Genomic DNA, 16684 nt, shown 5'->3' on the forward strand with positions numbered 1-16684 from the left:
GCCGAACGGAGGTTGCGTAACAACCCGTCTCCTGGCCCGGGCACCAGCCATTGGTGGAGTAGGAGCACGTGGCCGGTGGCTGGGTGAGGTTACATGGGGCGTGGGGCGGTGATGTCACCTTGTCCCGTATTTGGGAGTGCTATAATTGGCAGCCCTAGCGGTCACGGTGGCACAGCGGTAGTGTTGCTACCTTACAGCGAATGCAGTGCCGGGTACCCTGGTTCGATTATGACTACGGGTGCTGTCTGTACGGAGTTTGTACGTGCTCTGGGTCCCCCTTCAGGTGGCGCCCAGGGCACGTGCCATACCTGCCATACCGTAAATACACCACTGCTTGGTCAGCATGGATGAGTTGGGGCAAAGGGTCTTCTTCTGTGCTGTATGACTGTGAATAAGCAATTGTAACTAGAAGCAAATGTACAGAATGTCCCCCATATTTATTATGCATTATAGTTCAATACAGCAAAATCAAAGGCAATAAAGTGCATTTGCAAACTTTCTACATTAGCCATGTAGACTCAAAGGCGATTTTTGCTTATGTCTTGGAGTCTACATGGCTAACACAGGGATGTTGTAGTACAACCTATGGTGCGATTTAATGAAACAGTCACCTTTTTGGAATTTTTGACCAACATTTTGTCATAGAATAGATTTGAAAAATAATTTAAACAAAATTTATAATTGGTACTGGTTTAGGAAAACTCCCGAGTGTAACATTGAGTTACAGAGCAGTCTTAAAAATGTTAATGATCTACGGATTCATAAAAATCATCACAATAACCAAAGCATTTAGCAGGCGATTTCAGATAGCCAATAAACACTCATCCTACTGCAATAGGACGAATCACTCTAATTGAGAAAGACATGGAAAATATCCTGAAAATATAGTTTCAGAAAAAAGACTAGGTTGCTGTCTAGTGGGGATTACTATACACGATATTTATCAGAATCCTAAAATGAAGAGAGAAAAAAACCCCTCACATTTGGGTTAGAATCAAATTGGTCCTGTAAATAACAAAGGAATATACTTTGTTCTGGAACTAGTAACCGAAAGACAGGAGATCAATATTGTGGTTACAAGTTATTTCGAAAGAAAGCTAATGCAGCAACAGATGAGTGGATCCAGAACTCTAGGGACCCAGACTCAATACTTGAGTGCCCTCTGTGTGCAGTTTGGTTGTTTTCCTCGTGACTGCGTGCATTTCCGCTGGTGCTCTGGTTTCCTCACATATTCCATAGATGTCCTTGCAGGTTAATTGACTGCTGTAACTCACTTCTTAGTACAGGTAAGGAGCAAAATAATAAAAGGTGAGTTGCTGAGCAAAAGAAAATACATTTCTGGGGAAAGTGATCCGAGAGAAGGATTGAAGCATTGGGAACAGTATTTTGATGTGTACTGAAGGCCATGGCTTTGGTCTTTCCAATATTTAACTGGGAAGAAATATCTCCGTAAATCAATGGAGGATGTCAGACAAGCAAACTGGCAATTTAGAGGCAGTGATGTGATCATGTTTTTATTTCAGACAATGTCACTCCCAGATGAAAACTGAGAGCGGCCAATTATTAAGCTTTCTGGAGAATAAATAGTACCAATTGGTGCACATGCAGAAAAAGAAACCATGATACCTAACATTGAAAGTTAGTTTTCTAGTTGCTACTCGTGATAATGAAAACAGATTAGTGCAGTCCTACCCAAAGATCAAGATGAATTAGGCAAGGAGAACATGGTTAATGATGTCTAAAGCTGTAGGCAGGTCAAGGATGAGAAATGGGTAAATTACCTTTTTCCTTCAAGCCATTTATCACCTCAGTAATGACTTTGATAAGAAACATATCAGTTCGATGGCAGGACCCAAAACTTGTCAGGGAAGTATTCAAATAAGGAGTTTGGGCCAAGATGATAATTTGGAAAGCTAACCACACGGTCGGTCAATGAGTTTTTTTTGGAAAACAACAATGATTGATTACTTGTATAGTTGTATGGGGAATTGGTAACCTTTAGCCAGCTTTCATGAGGAGTCATCAAACTTAAATGGGAACTGCTTCTTTCCGTGCAGCTGCTGCCTAATTTGCTGATAAACTATGATAATTGCCGGATTGAACATCATAGAATATTGCCGGATAGCAGAGGAAGAAATATATTTTTCATTGATGTAAATATCCAGGATACTTTTAAAATAATAGTTTATTTCACAACCTCACCGCTCCACTCCTCCAAAAATTCCCAAGCCCTGACTTCACCTGAGACATTTAATGCAACAGCTATGACTGCCAAAGCATTCCAGTCAAAGGTACATAGAACAGGACAACACAAGGACGGGCCCTTCAGACAACCGCGCCTGTGCCAGCTACAATGTCTAAATAAATTGATGCCACCTGACTGCACATGGCCCATATTTCTCTATTCTCTTCCTGTTCATATATCTATCTAAATTCAAACATTGCTGCTTCATATCCACTTCCACCACCTCCCCCATCAGTGCTTTCCAGGTACTGACTATCTATGGAAAAAATTACCTTCCGCATCTCCATAGAACATGGAACCATGGAACAAATAACACAGAACAGTACAGCACAAGAACTGGCCCTTTGGCCCACAATGTTTTGGGCTCAGCATGAGCTGAAGTGATCTCATCTGCCTGCACATGATCCATATCCCTCTATTCCCTGCACTTCCATGTGCTGATCTAAAAGCCTCTTAAACTCCGCTGTTATATCCACCTCCAGTACCACCCCTGGCAATGCGACCCAAGCCCCCACCACCCTCTGTTTAAAAAACTTGTCCCGCACATCTCCATTAAACTTTCCCCCTCTCACCTTATGGCTATGCCCTCCAATGTTGGATATTTCCACCCTGGAAAAAAAGGTTCTGACTATCTACCATATCTATACGGCTCAGAAATTTGTACACTTCTATCAAGTTTCCCCTCAACCTCTGACAATCCTAATCTATCCGACCTCTCCATATGGCTCAAACCCCCTAATCTCGGCAGCATTCTGGTTAACCTCCTCTGGACTCTCTCCAAAGCTTCTACGTCTTTTCTGTAAGGGGGTAACCAGAACTGTACGCAATACTCCAAATGCGGCCTAACCAAAGACTAAAATCCCCCTTAAACTTTCTACCTCCAATCTTAAATCTATGCACTCTAGTATTTGACATTTCCACCCTTGGGAAAAAAGATTCTGAACATCTATTTTATGTCTCCCATAATGACTCTCAAAATTGAATCTCATAATCCCAGCACTCACCACCCTTGCTGCCCTTAGTTTTAGTTTAGAGATACGGCGCGGAAAAGGGCTCTTCGGTCCACCGAGTTTGCGCCGACCAGCGATCCCCACACATTAGCACTATCCTACGCACACTAGGGACAATTCACACATACACCAAGCCAATTAACCTACATATCTTTGGAGTGTGGGAAGAAACCGAAGATCTCGGAGAAAACGTATGCGTTCACGTGGAGAATGTACAAACTCCGTACCGACAGCACCCCAAATTGGAATCTAACCCGGGTCTCCGGCGCTGCAAGTGCTGTAAGGCAGCAACTCTCCCGCTGTGCCACCCTGCCGCTTTATTCTGGAATAGATCCCATCAAACCCTTAGAATTTATCTACTTTAATATTTTTCAATAGACACAATACCCACTTTAATATCAACATGCCCCAGAATATCCACATGGCCACCCTCATCCATGGTGAATATTGATGCAAAATACTCATCATGGGCCTCACCTTCTCTGGCTCCATGCTTGTTTCCTAATTTGTCCATGTACATTTACCCTTTTCCAAGCTGAATTCTTGCTCCGAATATATATCTAAAATGCCTGAGGTTCCTCTATTTAATCTGGAGGAAAGAACAATAATCAATTTATAAAAGGAAATGGATAAAATGTCCTTCAGAAAGAGTTTGTACTATTGCTCCCTTTGTTCAGAGTTTCCAGGAAGAGTGAATTTCCAAAGTTCAATTCTGAAAAATAATTCTTTGGCCTGTATACTTTTGTTATAGAAGTCTGGCCAGCCTTGCCAAATTTTGTGTTCTAGCTGTGAAAATGATACAGCCCCTGGAGCTTTAAAGCTATCAGGAAAATGTCAGCTACAATGGGCTGAGGTTCTGAATGGTGACATTTGCTGCATGACAGACCTCATTGGAGCATGCATTCTATTATTTTTCATAGCATGAATAGAAAGAGCAAACAGTCAGCTTTTCATCTTGTGGCATTATGAAAGCACCATACACCTGTGTAATAAGTTGTTGAGCTCAGATTATCTCAGGACATTGAACAGTATAGCACAAGAACAGGCCTTTCAGCCCACACCGTCTGTGCCAAGCATGATGCCACCTTCTTTGGTATTCGCAGAGAATTTAGCACGGTTTACAATAAACCTCCAGCTCTATTCCAAACCAACTGGTGAAATAAGTGACTAAGAAGGCTTAGGAATAACTTTTCAAAATCGATAAAATGTTGAAAGAGTTTATATATTACTATCCTTCCATGCACAAGGATTCGGCTCAACTGATTTCAAAACATTTTGTTTCTCTGCAGCATAAAATTGCAAAGACGAACAGTGCAACAATGATTCTGGGCTTTTTTGTATGTAATCCAAAGTCATGGCCTATTCCTGATTATTTGTAATAGTACTGGGCAAATTCAAATTGAATCCTGCAAACCTGCATGTTTCAAATCATTTGTGTACAACAATCAGAAAGCAGCCAATCGAGTTACTAATGTCTCTCAGTGAAGGGAATTTGGCACCTTTGCCTCGTTTATGTGATTCAAGTCCCATTTCATGCTGTTTACTTTAATGACCACAAGACATCAATATATGGGCAATGGATACTGCCTTGACGGGAGAATTCTGAAAACAAACCAAGATATATTGAGAGATTGAAGTTTCTTAAACTATTCAATGTTCATTATTTCTGGGGTTTGATAGTTATTTATTTGTTTCAAATTTTCTTATGAATTTCTGGCTGCCTTTCTTAATATCAACCTTGATGATCTAATGCTCCTGGTTTATACCCAATGCACCTTATTCATCCAGATCACATTAAAAATAAACTGCTTTTCCCTGTAATGAAATACCTGCTCTGACCTACCTGCAATGGATCATCTATTTTGAAAGTGCAAACAATGGAATCTGTTTTGTTGCTTCTGTTTCTTTCACACGCTGTATTCATTATCCTTCCTTCGCTTTTCCACTACATTTCACCCATCTTGAATCAATAGTAAACAAGGCAAATGCAATGTTAGCATTTATTTCGAGGCATGTAATGCTAATAATTTATAAGGCACTGATCAGCCCACATTTGGAGTATTGTGAGCAGTTTTGCGCCGAATATTTGAGGAAGGAATTGCGGGTGTTGGAGAGGGTCCAGAGCAGGTTCACAAGAATGATCCCAAGCCTCAATAGAGTGGAAGCGAAGCAGATTTTTCCACCAGTGGGAGAGTCTAGGATCAGCGGGCACATCCTCAGAATAAAAGGAACCACCTTTAGAAAGGAGATGAGGAGCAATTTCTTTAGTCAGAGCGTGGTGAATCTGTGGAATTCATTGCCACAGACAACTGTGGATGCCAACTCACTGGGCATTTTTAAGGTGGAGAGTGACAGATTGGTGATTAGTAAGGGTGTCAAGGGTGATGGGGAAAAGGCAGCAGAACGAGGTTGAGCGGGAACCATAGATTAGCCATGATTGAATCGCGGAGTTGACTCCATGGGCCGATTGGCCTACTTCTGCTCTTCTGTTCCTACTTATGAACTCAACACCAAATTAATTCATTATCCAAGGCTCCTTTTCCATTATCATGTCTTTTTTGTTTGATTGGTAATTCAAAGTGTAAACATGCCCCTTTCTTTGGTTTCCCGGTTTTGCTCACCTCCATTATTAATCCAGTGACCACATACCTTACAGATATCACAATCACCTGTGCCACACTAGCCACACATTTTCAGAGACATTTCCTTTGTTCTATCAAGATTCAAGATTTAAGATTCAAGATAGCTTTATTGTCATCCAAATTGGACGAAATTCAGTCACCCACAGTCCAACAACAAAAGCATCGAAATAGGCATTAAAATTACACAACCCCAATAACACACAAAAGAAGAAACATCCATCAAGAAAACATCCATCACAGTGAGTCTCCTCCAGTCCTCTCCTCACTGTGATGGAAGGCCACAATGTCTTTTCCCTTCCCCTGCCGTCCTCTCCCGCGGTCAGGCTGTTGTGGTTCCAGGCCGCGCCGGACGGTGGAAGGTCCGCAGCGGGTCGACCCAAGCCCCACGATCCGGGGCGGGTGAACACGCTGTCGCTGCCGCTGTTGCTGCACGTCGGGGCGGTCGTGGCTCCCGACATTGAAGCCCCCGCCCAGAAGAGAAAAATCCCGCGGCCTATTTTAGGCCGCGCCGGACGGTGAAATGTCCGCGACCCAAGCCCCGCGATCCAGGGCGGGCGAACACGCTGCCGCTGCCGGAGCTCCCAATGTCGGCATCCACGCGGCCCGAGCCTAAGGCGAGTCGCAGCCGCTCCTGCAGCCTCCGAAGACGGCTGGCTCCGCTGATGGTAAGTCCGATCCGCGGGCTCTGCGAACCAGAGCCCTGGAGGCCGCCAGCTCCAGGAGTTGGGCCGATGGTAGGCTGCAGCAGGAACGGAGACAACACCCAGAAAACAAAGGTCGGGTCTCCGTTCGAAAGGGACACATATTTACAATTTTACAGTTCCCCCCTCCTCCCGCCCACATACACACATAGTATAGTACACAAACACAAAAACACCACATCACATCTACAATTAAGACACAAAAAAACAACAAAACACAAAGACAAATGGACCGCAGGTAAGCCGCAGCTGCTAGGGCAGCGCCGCCATTTCGCCGCCATCCCGTCCCCATCCGCTGTGCTAGTGGTTTCCTCTCTCTCCCATTTCTGATGAAGTCTTCAACTTTATTTCTCTTTCCACAGATGCTACCACACTGCTGAGTGTTTACAGCATGTTTCGTTTTTGATTTTAGGTTATGAAAAGACTTCAAAGTGTAGAATCACCAGCGTATAATAGATTCTTTGCTGCCTAATTTTGTGAAATGGACACCATATTCAAGAGTCAAGTGTTTTATTGTCAGATATCCCGCAATGGGACAATGAAATTCTTACTTGCAGCAGCACAACAGATATGTAAACATATTACTCTGTAAAACCCATAATAAACAACAAAAGAAAGTACAGTATGTATAAAAAAAAGTTAAATAAATAGACATCAGTCGTGCAAAGTCAAAAATAATGAGCCCAAGTCTATACAGTTTGCCTATTTGGAGGTTGTAGGGTAGAAGCTGCTCCTGAAGCTGAACATATTAAAAATACCATTAAAAAAATGATATTGTGTTAATCTAAGGAACTGCATTCTAGTCTCACTATTCATGCATTGTTTAATCAGTATGCAAATATTTTTCACAGAGAATTACTTCAGGCATTTTAAAAGTTAAGCATGGCAATAGGCACAGCAGTGTGCTTTAATTGAAATAAAATTTTGGCATTCTAACCTTCGCTGTGATACTTTCGCGCCATGCTGCAAAAACACTCCATTGATTTTGGGTTAATTAGCCGCAAGTAGAATCAAAATGCGAAATGAATAATGCGAAGAATGTTAAATTCAGTGAACAGATTGCAACCACAACTAACTGACCAGATGCCTTTCAAATTTCGTTTTTGTGATTCTTATCCCTGATAATCTGCTGCTGCACTCCAGCTTCACCAAATGAAAAATTATCCTCATCATTTAGCACGTCTGGCAAGGGTATTTCTTGCAGACTCTACCACCGATGCAATCATTACTAGGATCAGTTTTGGTTGATGGACTTACCAACTGTGGTGAGTGTGCGGTTTCATTTCATCTGTTAAACAATATAATACTTTCCTATGAGATTTCACTGCAAAAAAGCAAAACAAATGGAGCATGCAGTGCTGATTCATTTGTGAGATTTCAGTCTGAATACGACAAGAAATGTTTTTGAATCTGGACTGGTTTTGTAACAAAGAAAAATTAGACAACACAAAATGGAAGTATACAGTTAGAAACAAAAGAATCTGCAGACGTATCCACGAATGAATAAAACCTATTGACCCACCATATGAGATCACTTGATCGTAACTGGAGAGTGACATGTATGTCACTGCAAATTATACCTTTATAGTAATGTTCAGCCAATCTGGTGGTTATTATTCACATCAATTTAAATCCAGTAAAGTCACTGCAATGGACTGCTCTTTTGGTTGCAGCAATTTTCTACAGACACTTGGCAAACCGGTCTGGAAGGACCTTTGAAACAAACAGTCAGGCTGTGAGTCTGCTCAGTTCTACTCCCACAAGGTTACAAGAGAAAAGCCCTAATGATAACACTAATGTGCGGTGACACCATGCAGCAGGTTTAATAGGATTATGCGGAGAGGAAAGTTAAAGCTAATTTAACTCAGCTGATGCCAGGATGATTTCATGCTTATCCAATAGTGTTTTCAAGAGTGCTGTGCACTTAAACAACACTGCTGCACTAGAGTATAAGGCAGGTATATCTCCAGGAAATTACAACCTTCCCAGCTAAAAATCAATAGTGCAAATATCACAAACAAGTAACATTATGGTGGCGTTAAAATCAATTGGAGTCTCAGAAATGCATTGAAAGGGTCAAACTTTGATCCCATGATTTCACACATCTTAAATGGTGCTGAATTCCTACAGTAACACAATCATAAATAGCAGGATTTTTTATCCACGTTACAGCTGCAGTTTTCTTTATACATTGCAGGTCAGAACTTATTCCCTTCATATCAAACACACTGAAAAATAAACTAGTAATACTGCCCTACTTCATGTTGACATATAGTTGATATAGAAGTCTTCTAGGCATCTGGCCTTCTGGCTGGAAACATGGAACGTATTTTGACCTAGTCAATCCTCTTCAGAAACCACAAATGTAATTGGTCTTGAGATGACATTTTTTAAACTATTCAAAATTAGAACTTCAAGCTTTTGAAATTAGTCCATGTCGCTTTTGTATACGGTGCTATGGGTACTGATATGCTTCTTATTTGGAACTCAAAAATCACAAGTGCATGTTTTGAACATGAGTTAATTTGTCCATTGCTAACACACATCAGGAGCAACTTACAAAGTAGGCAACTGGTGAGATCAACACTTCAACAATGTTAATTTAACACCAGCACCCAATTGAGACAAGAAAATCTTGCCATTCCCTCACCCTCCTGATCAGCATTATTTTCATAGAGATGCTCTCTGAATGCTTAGTTTCTAATTGCGTAGATAATTGGATTTTGGCAGAAATATTTTATAGTGAATTATCTAGAAACTCTGTCACACAGAGATGTATTTGACAGTACCTTATAAATGATGACCCATTTATTCTGCAACTTGTTTATGGTGGTTCCTGGGTTGAACTGGGACTATCCAGAAATTCAGCTGGACATTTCCACGAATGAAATGCATTTGCACTGATGTGCATTTATTGTGTGTGCTATGCCATCATTCCCCATGCTACATTCATTTACTGTCTTACTGGAAGGAATTAGTCAATGTGATTCTGAAGCATGTCTAACATTGGATATCATCCTCCCAACTCAATTAATAACCTGCTTCCCAAACCCAGCATCGACAACCTGCCCCATTATCTCTCCTGATCCACCGCTTCTTTCTTAGACCCTTCCCCCACATTAGTTTCATTATCTGACTCACCGATTGTACGTAAAGCAATGAGTCATTTATCATCAGCCCCAAATCTGCATTCATTAGAATCTTCTTCGGATCCTTGAAAACTCACCTGCTCTGTGATCATTAGATCATGAGACATTGGTGCAGAATTAGGCCATTCGGCCCATCAAGTCTGCTCCACCATCCAATCATGGCTGATCTATTTTTTCCTCTCATCCCCATTCTCCTGCCTTCTCAACCTCATCTATGCTAATCAACCTTACTAATCAAGAACATATCAATCTTCTCTTTAAAAATACCCAATGACTTAGCCTCCACCACTGTCTGTGGCAATTAATTACACAGATACACTACCCTCTGGCTAATGAAATTCTTCCTTGTCTTCATTCTAAAGGTACGGTCTGGTCCTAGACTCTCCCACTACTGGAAACATCCTCTCCACATCCACTCTATCTAGGTCTTTCATTATATGGCAAGTTTCACTGAGATCCCCCCTCATCGCTCTGGCCTCCAGTAAGTTCAGGTCCAAAGCCATCAAAAGCTCATCATACATGTTTTTTACATTCCTTATTGGACCAGACACTACTGGCTTTCCTCTCGTTCATGGTGCGGGATGGGAGGGGGAGGTTGGGCGGTCGCCTCTCTTGTTTCGTGCTGGTTTTCCAATTGGAATGAACACAAATCATTCACATGGCTTTACCACTATCGTTAGCTGTTTACTCATCATTCTGCCTCAGAAATCTGTTCTCCATTTTTGCAGTATTAAGATCCTGCATCTCTGCGATTGATATGTTCTTGATTAGTAAGGGTGTTAAAGGTGAGGTTGAGAAGGTAAGAGAATGTGGATGAGAGGAAAAAATAGATCAGCCATGATTGAATGGTGGAGCAGACATGATGGGCCGAATGGCCTAATTCTGCACCTACCTGTATGTCTTATGATCTAATGATCACAGAGCGGAAGAAGTTTCAAAGATTCAAAGAAGATTCTAATGAATCTAGAAATGTGGTACCTGATTTGGAGCTCATGATAAATGACTCATTGCGTTATGTACAATTGGTGTGTCAGATTATGAGACTGATAAAAGCTAGAAAGAAACTGTTCCCGAATCAGACTCCTGTACCTCCTATCTGGTGGGAGAGGCAGCGTGAAGTGCAGATGCAGTCAATGGAAGGGAGGCAAGTTCATGTGATGGTCTGGGTGACGTCCACAACTCTCTGAAATAGACAGAGCTCAGCAGATACCATTTCTTGAGATTTCAATTTAATATATCATCAGACTCAAATGCAACCTGATGCAGGTGTTTGGCCATCATCAATACAACATACATATTTCAATATAAAAATCTTGACTGAAAAGGCAGATGAAAATATTGTTTGAATTATTTTGACTCTGAGCTTTAAAGTGCTAGTGCAGGCCATGAATGTTAAGGGGAATAAAGAAGTGGTAGGGTAACCGAAGGAATGCTATTATTTGGAGCAGCCACACTCAGGTTTAGTTTAATTTAGTTTAGAAATACTGCGCGGAAACAGGCCCTTCGGCCCATTGTGTCTGCGCCGACCAGCGATCCCCGCACACTTACACTAATCCTGGACCCACTGGGGACAATTTACAATTATACCATGTCAATAAACCTAAAAACCTGTACGTCTTTGGAGGTGCTGCATTGACAGCTACTTAACACCTTTGCGTTTACTCCCCTCGTCCATAAAACAATTTCTGACACATGACACAATCAGTAGCAAATTACTCGCTAGTCACATAACATTTTGATTGCAATTTTCTTTCTCCCAACACATATTTTCATATAATTTAGTATTGCATCGTATTATTCCATTGCAGAAAATTGCTGATCCAATTAACTAACCTGGGAGCACATTCACTAGGTTGTCATTTTGATGCAAATCAGTATCACCTAATATAATTGCTGCAGTAATTGCACAAAAAGTTTGAATCAGAATTTTTCCTGATGTTAAGCGACCTTATTCTGCAACATTCAACTTATTTCAGACCTTAACATCCAATTATGGCTGTGACTTCACTACCCACTCTTTGCCAGCACAGCCATTGTCAGTCATTCTTGGTCTTCACCGTATTATAGATATTCTGTCTGTTCTCCCTAATCCCTCTCCCTTTTCTGCAATTTAAAGCAGGTACAGTATAATTTCTAACCTGACATAGTATATGAAAGGTCGACAGCTTGAAAGATTAATTCTGATTCTCCCTCCACATTTGGTGCCTGGCCTACTTCCCCTTCAACCTTCATGCCCCCATTCTCCTCCCACTTTATTTTCCATTTTCTGCAGACATTTGTTTCTCTAGCAGTATCTGGTGTGACTTTTAATGGTGTGAAAGAAAGCAGTGATATCTAACCAAAGGTTAATGTTATATCTATTCCATTAGTGCAAAGCTGAATCTTCTTTCAACCAACATTTTTCTTATTTTGCTTACAATGTGAAAAAAGGTTCCAACCCAAAACATCTTCAGTCCATTCCCCTCCATGGATGCATTCTGACCCACTGAGTGACAGGTATATACGGGTGTGGGGAGGTGATAGTTTGATAGTTGGACAAAAGCCAGAGATAAAGGAAAAATGGTGTGAGATAAGGATAGAAGAGCTGGGAATTGTGAAGCTAGAGGAAGGAATGTAGGTGGAAGGGAAGGGGGAAGAGGACAAACGGGTGGAAGTCCAGGTGGGGCACAGGGATGAGAGGGAAAATAGGTGGTAGGGGAAGACAGGGAGGGATTGTTTGCAAGTTTGTTATTTAAAATTGGAGAATTCAATATTCATACAGGAAATAGATGATGTTTAACAATACAGGAGACGGGCTGGTCAGCAAGATTGAAGACATGGGATGTTTAACCATATAGCTGTCAGCAGGTAGATATGGTCAATAATCAGATTGAAGAATTCTCGCAGACTGCATTGGAGTAAATTAAAAGAAAGGATTAAAACTCATTTTAATCACTGTACATAAAGCAAAGTAAACAATGGGCAATATGTAAGGGATTAGAAAAAAAGATTCATATATACATCCTATCTTTGTCCTGCCCCCTCCCCTGACATCAGTCTGAAGAAGGGTCTTCACCCGAAACGTCATCCATTCCTTCTCTCCAGAGATGCTGCCTGACCCGCTGAGTTACTCCAGGATTTTGTGCCTACCTTCGAGAAAAAAAGACGAAATTATTCAAAACAATCCTTCCAATGCTTTTTATTTACTTTTAAAATGCACTTTTAAATGGTCAACGACAACACAACTAAATAACTTTTTTCATTGCTGGGAAGGCTGTTTGCTATTATTATTTGTGCAGTAATTGAGTGGCACCAGTAAATGGGGAATTAGGGGAGGGCACCAGTTTTACATAACAATATTTTTTTGTACCGTAATATTCATCCAATGATTCTAACGCATTTTACAGTTGCAGAAACTGCTTTGGGCATCAACACATTCAAAAGATGAGAAATCCACACCATAATTTGCATGTTTTTTCCTTGCACCTTAATGTTTTTCAAAGAAATCACCCGAACTGAATGGATTATGCAAATCAAGCTATTTACATGCACTGAGGTAAAAAGGAATAGTTCAGCTCAGAGTTAGAATGAGAGAAAGCTTGTGTGAAGCTTAAATGCTGACGCAGACAGTTGAGCAAAGTCTCCTTGTGTTTAAAATTCTAGTACATTTTATCCAATAGTTTTTTGCATCAAGTTATAGGTGGGTTCGTCTTTTTTATGTTTGATCAATAGATGATCTGCCAACTGAAAACACCATATAGGCCCCTCGCACTTCTGCAGTTGTAAATTTTATGGAATCTGACTTTCCTCTAAAAAACATCAGAATTCTGAACCATTTTATTAAACTTCTTTACAGCCTGTTTTTTTCTCAGCTTGGTCGAAGATCTGTGTGGGAGGAGATTACTTGGCAGGGTTTATTATTGAAAGCCCTGTGTTACAAAGATCACAATGTAATTCATCAACTGTGAGAATTCAACTAAGATGGTATACTGATAAGTAGAGCCCAAGAATCTGAAGCCGTTTAAACATCAGTTATAGATGGTGGGGTCGAAATCCGTTCCTTTAAAACCTTTAAATATCACATTCGTTGGACCACATCATGACAACTGTAAGACCTTAGAACACTTCAATAGGGAAACTAGCAGTGTCAGTTTTGGCATATTATCTCTTTGTGAACTGCGTGGTTTACTCCAAGTGCTCCGGTTTCCTCCCACACTCAAGACGTACAGGTTTGTAGGTTATTTGGCTTGGTAAAACTGTAAATTGTCCCTAGTGCGTGTAGGATAGTGTTAATGTAAGGGGTGATTGCAGGCTAACGCGGACTCGGTGGGCAGAAGGGCCTGCATCTCTAAACGAAACGAAACTAAACTAAATTACAGGGGGAATCCTGGTAAAGCTATTCCCTGCTCTATTACACTTTCACACACTACTGTTTTACTTTGATTTACTAACTGGATGATGCAGTTATCTATGCAAACACCAACCACGTGTATTAAAATAGAACCTTTAATGTGGCAATATACCCAAAATAAATTCAGAGAAGCATTATCAAAAAGAATTTGATACTCAGCCATAGGGAGATTTCTATGCAAATAACCAAAAGGTTAACCAAAGAGGTAAATGCTAAAAAGTATTAATGAGAGGCAGCATAGATTGGGGAGGGTATTTCAGTCGTTAGGACCTTGGTAGCTTGAACCACAGCACAGCAGTGCAGCACTTGTTCTTGAGGTTGATCAAAAGGCTGTCAATGAAGCAGTGCTGAGATCTTGGAGAGTTGCAGAAAAAATATTGGCAGTATTGCCGTGCAATGTAGAAAACTGACTCGCTAGTGATCTGCCCACATTTGCTGCTGCCCTGTTTCAAAAGTTCCCACTTACATTCAGCTGCTTCTCCCAGTTAGATCTTGCTGGAAGATCTGGCAATAACCAAGGGACACAGATTCAAGGGTTTGAATAAGAGAAACAGATAGAGTATGAGGAAGACATTTAAAAAAATAGCGCAGCGGTAGAGTTTCTGCCTTACATCGCCAGAGACCCGGGTTCGATCCTGACTACAGGTGTTGTCTGTACGGAGTCTGTACAGTACATTCTCCCTGTGAGTGCGTGGGTTTTCTCTGGGTGCTCTGGTTTTCTCCCACACACCAAAGACAATTAGGTTTAGTTAATTGGCTTCAGTAAGTTGTAAAATTGTCCCTAATGTGTGTAGAATAGTGTGCGCGGTGATAGCTGGTTGGCATGGACTCGATCGACTGAAAGGCCTGTTTCCTTGCTGCATGTCTAAAGTCTAAAGATTATTAATTAATCTGTTCCTACTATCCTTTTACTCAGTAATTTCCAGATCACAATAATGTATTATATTAATAAAATGTTCCTGAAAGTGCTTCTGGTTCTTTTGCCAATTACCTGAGTTTTGTATCTTTGGTTCCACTTTTTTTGAAACTAGAAACAGTTTTCCCTTACTTTATCAAAACCATTCATAATTTTGAATGCTTTACCAACCCATCTACTCTAAAGGGTATAACACCAGTTTCTTGGGCCTTTCCATATAAATGGAGATCCCGGCACTGGTACTAATCTAGTTGATCGCTTCCAGACACTCCCTTTCAAACATACGTGATTCCAAATTGAATCCAATACTCCAAATGAGTTTAGTTTAGTTTATAGATACAGCGTGGAAACAGGCCCTTCGCCCCACCGAGTCCATGCCGGCCAGCGATCGCTCCACACCAACACTATCCTACAAACACTAGGGACAATTTACAATTGTTCCAAGCCAATTAGCCAACAAACCTGTTCATCTTTGGAGTATGGAATGAAACTGCAGCACCTGAAGAAAACTCATGAAGTCATAGGGAAAATGTACAACTCTATCCTCTAACATTCAATTTGTTTTGTGTTTCTTTGCGTGTTCTTTGCAAAATATCACGCCAAATTTTAAGTTTGAATTGACAATAGGAATAAAATGATAAAAGAAAATGTTTTTACTGTAATTGTTTTTATCATTTAATTGCCTTCCGTTCTACAGCACAGCACTTAACATGTCAATTTTTATTTTTTTTATGTACACGATAACTTAACTCCACAATTTTGCCTGATTCTTTACTGAAATAATTTTTTTGCAATGGTTAACACAGTTAAATCCAATCCCACTATGCTTGATTCATATCCAGTGTCACTGGTAAATTTGTGCAGCTCACTGACATTCATTCTGCAGAGAATGATGCTAAATAAAGTGATATGAAAGCCAATATCCGCTGCTTGCTGCTCCAGAATTTATTTTAAAAAAGTCCCTCAAGTTCGTACTTTATCCGGTTAGAATCTCTCGGATGCTGATGAAAAGATGAACCGTGAAAGTTAATGAAATAGTCTGTTAGACTTCTCTGCCATTTATATTTGATCATTGAACAATCTTGTTCTCCTGTGAGTTCTTTTTAGCCTTTCAAAATCTTACCAGCAGTCAGTGAGGATGGCTGTGATTCTGCCTCTCTTAATATCAATAACATGTACTGGCAAAGCAAACATAGCCTCCCTTGTTCAGTACTGCTGAAAGAAAATGATACTGTGCAACCTTTTGGGCAATACAAAAGGAGCAGAGGTAACACAGGCATGATGTGAGTGCGTATTTGAAGCCATTCAAATAATAGGACATTAAGATACTGATGCTAATAAGGAACTATGGGTGTGAAAGGTATACTGCCCGCTGGGCGGAAAGGACAGCAATGAAATATAATGCAGCAGCCTGATGATACCAATAACTCCAGACAGCTCACAAATGAAACCCTTTTTTTCCTCAAGAGCTGTTAAAAATAGTTTCTCCTTTATTGCTCATCTCTTAACTCTTCTATCAAAATTGGGACTGGCCTTCATCATGCAAAATCATTTATGAAATATGGATGCACACATCACTGAAAGCAGTGAAACTTGCAAGCAATGGCAAAGTAAGCTCGATATTTGATCCC

The sequence above is a fragment of the Rhinoraja longicauda genome, chromosome 14, assembly GCF_053455715.1.
Source record: "Rhinoraja longicauda isolate Sanriku21f chromosome 14, sRhiLon1.1, whole genome shotgun sequence".
NCBI lineage: Eukaryota > Metazoa > Chordata > Chondrichthyes > Rajiformes > Arhynchobatidae > Rhinoraja > Rhinoraja longicauda.